The 8761-nt window shown below is 42.3% G+C and overlaps 1 protein-coding gene and 2 non-coding genes across 3 annotated transcripts in view; all 3 read left to right on the plus strand.

The window, feature by feature from the left end:
- The window catches only part of TEX14 (testis expressed 14, intercellular bridge forming factor), an 85006-nt gene that overhangs the window by 11739 nt on the left and 64506 nt on the right, over positions 1-8761 (plus strand). The window lies entirely within an intron of this gene.
- LOC120867505 lies at positions 965-1178 on the plus strand. The gene has a single exon (XR_005721927.1). It is a non-coding gene; the product is annotated as a small nucleolar RNA U3 (small nucleolar RNA).
- On the plus strand, positions 8276-8490 carry LOC120867504. The gene has a single exon (XR_005721926.1). It is a non-coding gene; the product is annotated as a small nucleolar RNA U3 (small nucleolar RNA).

The following is an 8761-nucleotide window of genomic DNA, read 5'->3' on the forward strand; positions in this document are numbered from 1 at the left end:
TCTCTGAACTCTTATCATCCTCTGCATGCCTCATCATCTCATCCTCTGGGTAATTGTTGTCACCTCTCTCCCCTGCCAGGGTGTAAGCTTTCTCTGAGAGCAGGGACCTCTGTTTGCCCAGTACCTAGAGTAATCTTTAGCACATAGAAAGCCAAACCGGGATGATGGTTAAGGTGACACCTACCAGCTCTGCTATTGACAGACCTCAGGCCAGTAACCTGAGGCCTTTCTGTGCCTTAGTTCCCCCATCCATAAAAATGGGATGATTGTACTTGTATTGGTCTCATAGTTAAAGCAGTTAAAATGATGAATGGAGGCTGGCAAACTCACAATAAATAGTGGCTAGTATTGTCATAGTTGACACTCAGGCATTTTTTGGGAGAAGAAATGATGTCAAAGGCAGCAGTCAGCTTTATTTTAAAAATTCAGAAAGTGTGAACAGGAAGTGCAATCCTATGGCAAAAACCTCAAAGGTTCTGTTTCCCAGGGCTGGTTGTCAGCCACCCAGTCCCCGTCTCTGCCTCAGTCATGGTGACCTCTTATGAGAGTTTGAAAGTCTTGAGTTGGACAGGCTTGAATGCACCCGCTGAGATTGAGTTATCAGTGGAATCAGCTAGGTTCTCAAGAGCAAAGACAGAGACCCGCCCTTTCCTTTACAGCTTTCAGGGGCCAGGCAGCTTTAGTCAATCTGTGCAGCAAATGCCTCCTGGGCTTTAAAGACTGGGGTTGTGATTGGCTGTCACTCTGTATTATGTAAATTAAGTTTGATTTTTAAAAACTGTTAAATTACATTTTCAGTGAAAATGTTCAAATGAATTAATAAGTGACAGCATTTGAAAGCTGTATTATTGCAAGAGCTCTTTCTGTTTTTTTTCCCAGTAGAAGAAAAAATGGCAAAGTGGTGGGGAAACGGTTGCCCTCAGTGTAAAGTTCACAGCTAGCACAGGCCTGGCAGCGGCTGGTCAAGACTATACTTTCAGGGATCATTTCTATAGTTTGTTACTAGAGAAGCTTCTCTGACCATGTAGAGCACCTGAAACCACGAGGAGGAGGTGCAGTGTTCTCTCCTGAGCGTGAAGCCGGTCCTTGGTGTTGCTTCTGCAGCTGCCATTGGCCATGGATGATCGTTCTTCTCTTCCTTTGGGAGAGTAAGAGGGAGAGGACACCCTCTGAGTGGTTTTGTTTATAATTGTTTTTATTATGTTAGAGGTTGTTTATTCTTTGGTTTTATTTACAATCATTAGGGCTATAATTTCTGTGTTTTGATTGTGTTTATTTTCTCCGAGAGAAATCTTGTGAGTGGTTTCCGTCAGTTCAGTCACTTAGTTGTGTCTGACTCTGGAATTCCATGGATTGCAGCACACTGGGCTTCCCAGTCTATTATCAACTCCCACAGCTTGCTCAAACTGAAGTCCATTGAGACAGGGATGCCAATCCAACCATCTTATTCTCTTGTCCCCTTTTTCTCCCGCCTTCAATCTTTCCCAGCATCTGAGTCTTTTCCAATGAGTCAGTTCTCTGCATCAGATTGGAGTTTCAGCTTCAGCATCAGTTCTTCCAATGAATATTCAGTGATTGAATATTCAGAAATATTCAATGGTTTCTTTAGGATCGACTGGTTGGATCTTCTTGAAGTCTAAGGGACTCTCAAGAGTTTTCTCCAACACCACAGTTCAAAAGCATCAATTCTTTGGCACTCAGCTTTATTTTTAGTTCAACTCTCACATCCATACATGACTACTGGAAAACCTGTAGCTTTGAGTAGATGGGCCTTTTTTGGCAAAGTAATGTCTCTGCATTACTAATATGCTGTCCAGGTTGGACATAGCTCTTCTTCCAAGGAGCAAGTGTCTCTTCATTTCATGGCTGCCATCACCATCTGCAGTAATTTAGGAGGCCCCCCAACCAAAAAAAAAATCTCTTACTGTTTCCATTGTTTCCCCATATGTGGACTCTGGAGATCCTTTGGAGAAGGAAATGGCAATGCATTCCACTACTATTGCCTGGAAAATCCCATGGACAGAAGAGCCTGGTAGGCTACAATCCATGGGGTCACAAAGAGTTGGACATGACTAAGCGACTTCATTTTTAATGGAGTTCCCTGGTGGCTCAGATGGTAAAGCGTTGTCTGCAATGCGGGAGACCCGAGTTCGATCCCTGGGTCGGGAAGATCCTTTGGAGAAGGAAATGGCAATCCACTCCAGTACTATTGCCTGGAAAAATCCCATGGACAGAGGAGCCTGGTAGGCTACAGTCCATGGGGTCCCAAAGAGTTGGACACGACTGAGTGACTTCATTTTTAATTTTCCCCATATGTGGTTTCCATACATATGTTCTTTATGTGGTTAAGTAGATTTTTCTGCTAGTGTCTTGTTTTTTTTGGTTTTCATTTCATATATTTCTTGGAGGTGAAGCTTGTCTTATCTAGCAGCTGAGCCTGTTTTTCTCCCGCTTGTTCAATGGGTACTGAAGTATCCTTCATTTGATTTTTTTGAGTGAAGGGTTTTTGTGGTTCTGAGGTAAAGGATAAGCTTGCAGTGCAGGCGAGTTCGATCCACAGGTGGGGAAGATCCCCTGGAGGACTTGGCAACCGACACCAGGATTCTTGCCTGGGAACTGCCATGGACAGAGGAGCCTGGTGGGCTACAGACACGACTGAAGTCACTGAACATTTCCCACAGGCTGCAGGGAAATACATAGCAGTCTGGGCTTTGATACTCAATTAGCTGACATACCGATATTGTTATGTATAATAGGATAGGAAATTGCTTGGAAAATGGATTCAAAGTAGCTTTAAACTTAATTTTGATATATCCTTAGTTGTTTTAAGATGGTTTCTTTGCCCCCTCAGTGTTGATTTTTTCTTTCATTAGGTTAGTTTAACTAAGTGCAATTTAAAATCAGCCTTTTTAGTATAGTATGCTGATATTTTTATTTTCTTCATCTAAATATTTCTCTTTTGAACCTCCCTTTTAAATTATTTCAGGCTAATAGATCATATATTTTTCCTGACATCTATCTTCGAAAGCTACTCTAGCTTTATGCTGGGGCTGTTAATACATTACACTTGTCATTGCACCCTGAGCTAGAGAAATCAGCAAAATCTCTTAATTCTACTGAATATTATATATTGTTCTCTTTAGGTAAAAGCAGGCTTAATTTCCTATTAGAGGTAGTAATGCCTTTTGAAAACTGCCCTTATTTAAGTACTCATATTCAGGGAATTCCCTGGTAGAGATGGTTGGATGGCATCACCAATTCAATGCACATGAGTTTGAGCAAACTCCCGCAGGAGTGGTGAAGGACAGGGAAGCCTGGGGTTGCAAAGAGTCAGACACGACTGAGTGACTGAACAGCAACAACCACTGGTTGGGACTCCACGTTGCCACTGCCGAGGGTTCAATCCCTAGTGGGGAACTAAGATCCCACAAGTCAAGTGGTGCAGCCAAGAAAAGAAGAGGAGAGATAGACAGTGAGAAATAAAGTATTTCCTGTCACATAAGTAAACAAGGATGTCACACAGCAATTACAGCCCCCACAGATGTGAGCTGTGAGCCCTGAGGAAACTCAGGAAGAACATCTGCCATCCATTGACCGCAGCCACTCCCCATGGTGAGCTTTGAGGGAGCTCAGAACTGAGACTGCTGGCCCCCGTTCGCTGAGTGAGTATCAAAGGAGTGTTTCCGTGAGCCCAAACTCTTGCCTCATCCATAGACAAGCACTAAATTCCTTCACTTGAGATACCTGGTTTTCTTTAATTAAGAATAATCTTTTGACATTCAGACTACCTGCCCTTTGTTGCAACACTTCTATAGAACCTGGCTCCTCCCCTCGCCTCCTAGAGCAGTTCTCTCAGGGTCACTTGAGATGCTATCTCCCAGGCTTGGAAGGCCTAAAATTTCCCACCACATAAAACAACTCTCCACTTTTAGGTTGGGAATATTTTTTTAAATCCATAGCAACAGCATATATTCAGCCAATTCAATTTTCATACCTGTAAGTTAAGCCAGTTTCCCCTTGCAGTTTCACTTACCCTGGTCCCTGTGCTTAAATTTTTAATTATCACTTTTGTCCTATTTTCACTTTTCACTTGAGTTCATGGCTTTAAGAAATCACTTGTCAGGAAATATCTGGAACATGCTTTCTTGAGTGATTTTTTTTTAAAACGTATTTTTCTGTTAAAAAAAATTGTTTTTGTTTTTTTTTTGGATGCTGTGCAGCCTGCAGGATCTTAATTACCTGACCAAAGATTGAATCCATGCTCCTTGCAATGAAAGCATGGACTCCTAACCACTGGACCATCAGGGAAGTCCCTGTTAAAAATGTTTTTGTTATAAAAATTGGGACTTCCCTGTTGGTCCAGTTGGTGCAGGGACTTCCCTGTTGGTGTAGGGAGCCCAGGTTCCATCCCTGGTCAGGGAACTAGATCCCACATGCCACTACTCAGAGTTCAGATGCCTCAGCTGAAGATTCCATGTGCTGCAACGAAAACCCATTGTGGGTGCATACTCAGTCAGTCAGTCATGTCCGACTCCTTTCAGCCCCCTGGACTGTAGCCCGCCAGGTTCCTCTGTCCATGGAATTTTCCAGGCAAGAAATACTGGAGTGGGTTGCCATTTCTTCCTCCAGGGGATCCTCCCTATCCAGGGATCAAACCTAAGTGTCTTGCACCTCCTACATTGGTAAGCAGATTCTTTACCACTGTCCTACCTGGGAAGCTCCTGGTGCAGCCAAATAAATAAATATTAAAGAAAAAATGTTTTTATTGGGAAGCCCTGGTGGTGCAGTGGTAAAGAATCCTCCTGGTAATGTAGGAGACTCGAGAGATGAGGGTTTGATCCCTGGGCTGGAAAGATCTCCTGGAGAAAGAAATGGCAACCCACTCCAGTAGTCTTGCCTGGAGAATCCCATGGCCAAAGGAGCCTGGTGAGCTATAGTCCATGGGGTCACAAAGATTCAGACACAACTGACCACACATTCCCAGTGCTTTGATAAAGCTGGGATGTCCTTCAATCTTTTATTACAAAAAATAAGTTATTTTAACCAGTGGAATCAAAGATATACAAATATAGTGTAAAATTGCTAATCTGCCTTTATGAAATTGGTATCACACTATAACGTTCTGTAAGTTGCTTTTCTCATTTTTTTGAAATTCATATATTTATATTTCAAGAAACAGGAAAAGACAACAAAATCATTCAAAATCACTATCAGCAGAAATTCAGAGCCCTCTCTGATGGTGTTTGTTTAGTAGTGGATAAAAAAGTAGTAAGTTGATACTGTAAGTTTACTCATTTGGTTGTTCATTTAACAAACATGATCAAACGGACTTTATATCGGAGCAAACAATGCAGGAGTGAACAAATAGCAGTTAGTTTAGTGCGTGTGTGTGTGTGTGTGTGTGTGTGTGTGTGTGTGTGTGAAGGATAGAGTATGTACAAGATGTTTTAGGAAGTAAGCACTAAAAGGCAAATTGGACCAGACTCTAGAATGCCATACATTCCAGGCTAAAGAGCTTCTCCTGAAATGCAGTGGGGCCCCATAATCCTTGCCACGTGTGTCTTCAGCCTGCCTTTTGTCTGTGGAAAACCTGTGTTACCTAGTGTATGTGTGTGGGTCCAGCTGCTCGCCACTCAAAAGCCAGTCAATAGGCCAGGTTGGTGGAAAGAAAAATTTGCTTTATTTCAGATGCCAGCAACTTGGAGGGTGATGGACATCTAAAAGCACCCGTATCACTTGCACAAAATAGATTATCATTTGAAAAACTTTATATATTCATTTTTGGCTGTGCTGGGTTTTTGTTGCTGTGCCTGAGATTTCTCTAGTTGCGGCGAGCAGGGGCACCTCTCTAGTTGCGGTGTGAAGGTTTCTCATTGTGTTGACTTTTCTTACTGCGGAGCACCAGTGCAGTAGTTGTGGTGCAGGGACTTAGTTGCCCTGCAGCATATGGGATCTTCCCAAACCAGGGACCCAACTTGTGTCCCATGCATTGGCAGGCAGATTCTTAACCATTGGACCACCAAAGAAGTCCAAAACGGATTATTTTTTAAGCTTAAATCCCATTACTGGTTAAAAAAGTGTTGGAATTTTAGTTTTTAATATTTATAGTTCAGTTCAGTCGCTCGGTCGTGTCGGACTCTTTGCAACCCCATGAATCACAGCAAGCCAGGCCTCCGTGTCCGTCACCAACTCCCGGAGTTCACTCAGATTCACGTCCATCGAGTCAGTGATGCCATCCAGCCATCTCATCCTCTGTCGTCCCCTTCTCCTCCTGCCCCCAATCCCTCCCAGCATCAGAGTCTTTTCCAGTGAGTCAACTCTTCGCATGAGGTGGCCAAAGTACTGGAGTTGCAGTAGGTGTTATTTGCTAAACTCTGTTAGATACTTCAAATCCATCATTTTAGCTCATATCCACTCATTGATTGAACCTCCTAATGTTGCCTGCTTGCTTAGATTTTTGCTTTTCCCATTTAATAGTACATTTTGTCTATCTGTATTCTAACTGATAGAGATCTGATTCATTTTAGTTAACTGCTTTATATTTTATTATCTGTTTTATCATAATTTATTCAACTGTGCCTGTACTGGTAGATATTAAGATTTCTTTTTTGGCTGTTTGTTTTACTAGAAACAATGCTTTGATAAAGTACTTTGTAATAAAATTTTATATAATGGGTTTTTAATACTCAAAGTGGGATTTCTGGGTCAAATTTGTTAATAAATTTTGCTACATTGCTTTCCAAAGGCATTGTAACTGTTCACACTTCCAGTTGCATTTAGGAAAGTGTCCCATGTTCCCACCTCTTCTGCAGCACTGAATATTTTCTCATTTTTCAATTTTTTTCAAGCTTTAAAGGAAATTTATTCTTCTTCCCACTGTTTCAACTCAGATATCATGTTGTATTGGTTTATTGAATATTCCAGAGTAGGGTGAAATATCCATTGTTTCCAACATTCCTGGCAGAACAGCTTGTGCAAAGGAACGTGATAAGTATGAGGGGCTGGGAGACTACAGTCCATAGGGTCGCAAAGCGCTGGACACGACTGAAGTGACTTAGCACACGTGCACACACATGGTTCATTATGGCTGAAGTGAGGGGGGATTTGGTGCAAAATAAGGCTGGACAGACTCGTGTGGGCCAGACCCTATGGGACTTGGTAAACTGTTTAGAGAAAGGCTATCTTTAGCCCAAGAGTTGGGCAGTAACTCTGGACTAAAAAAAATGCACAACGTGAGAGTTATGAGTCAAGTTTTATTTGGAGTAATATGAGCACTGCAGCCTGGGAGACAGGATTTCAGATAGCTGAGAAACTGTTCCATAGAGGTAGGGGGAAAGGTCATTATATACGTGATTTTGGTAAAGGGAGGGTACATTCAATCAAGCACATTTTTTTTTCTTAGAAAGTTTCTGCTGGTCTCGTGAAGCTTCTGCGAGTCACGAGAAAGTGTTGTCACCATAAAGGATTTTAGTGCTTTCCTAACTATGAGGAGATACGAGAACTGGGCTCATAAAGTGAGCTCCTAGAATATCTAACTGTCTGAGACCTGTCCTGCCAGTTTTCTCCAAGCACACAGGGCTCATTTCTGCTCTCCACCTCGAACTCCTTCAGGGTGTGTTGAAGATCAGCAGCATATGATTTAAACCTTGTAGAGGTAGGTAGCAAGCACCCATGGCAAGCGCCAGATTGTAGCTGACACTACCAAAGCTTTAAGCAGGGGAATGACGTACTGTTCTGCTTATTTAAACGCAATTTTTATCTACATAAAAATTCCTTGGTTTGGAAAAAAAAAATCCCGAACAATATTTTTATTTTGGCCTTTTGATCATAGCATAAAGCGGTGTGCAAATGTAATAGGTTTTGGCTTCAATTTGTTCCTTTCACCATCCACTTGGTCCTCTAGTGAAAGGCCTCCTTGCTTCGGCCGCCAATCTCAAAAGAGGCGGAAGGCTGCTGCCGCGCAGTCTGTAGTCGTCAGCTTTTTACGTAATCCTGATGCTGCGGGCCTGCCGGGATAAACGGGGAGGGGTTGGAAATAACTGGCGTGTGATTGGCTGCTTAAAAACCATATGTTAATTAAGTAGCAATTAGAAATATCCTCTGAACCGGTGAGAGTGTTCCAAAGGCTTTGGTAATGCAAGGATTCTTTAGAAAACACATGCCACATGCCAGTGTATATTTTGAAAGAAAGATGCGTTTTTAAAAAAAAAAAACTCACCATCACTATAATATGTGTGCCTTTTGTACACCTCCTGAACACCAGCAGTGTGTCGTTAAGACTATACTTTCAGGGATCATTTCTATAGTTCGTTACTAGAGAAGTTTCTCTGAACGTGTAGAGCACCCGAAACCACGAGGACGAGATAAAGCGTTCTCTCCTGAGCGTGAAGTCGGCTTTTGGTGTTGCGTCTGCAACTGCCGTTAGCCATTGATGATCGTTCTTCTTTTCCTTTACGGAGATGAAGAGGGAGAGAACGTAATCTGAGTGGTTTCAGGTATTTCTTTAATCGGTGTTATACAAGTAGCTCTTTTAAATTTTCTATTTGGGGTATTTGATTCTTCATTATTAGTTACTATTGGTATTATTCATGGAGTACTGTGCTGTTTGTACTTGCGGTTTTCATCCAAGATACTGCGTCGGAAAGTTGTTTTTTGGAGTAGGAGCGATTCAGTTCAGACGCTTAATCGTGTTCTATTCCATCAGCCGCATATACGCCCGGCCTTCCTATCCATCACTAACTCGGAGTACACCCCAACCCCT

The sequence above is a fragment of the Oryx dammah genome, unplaced genomic scaffold (assembly GCF_014754425.2).
Source record: "Oryx dammah isolate SB20612 unplaced genomic scaffold, SCBI_Odam_1.1 HiC_scaffold_8, whole genome shotgun sequence".
NCBI lineage: Eukaryota > Metazoa > Chordata > Mammalia > Artiodactyla > Bovidae > Oryx > Oryx dammah.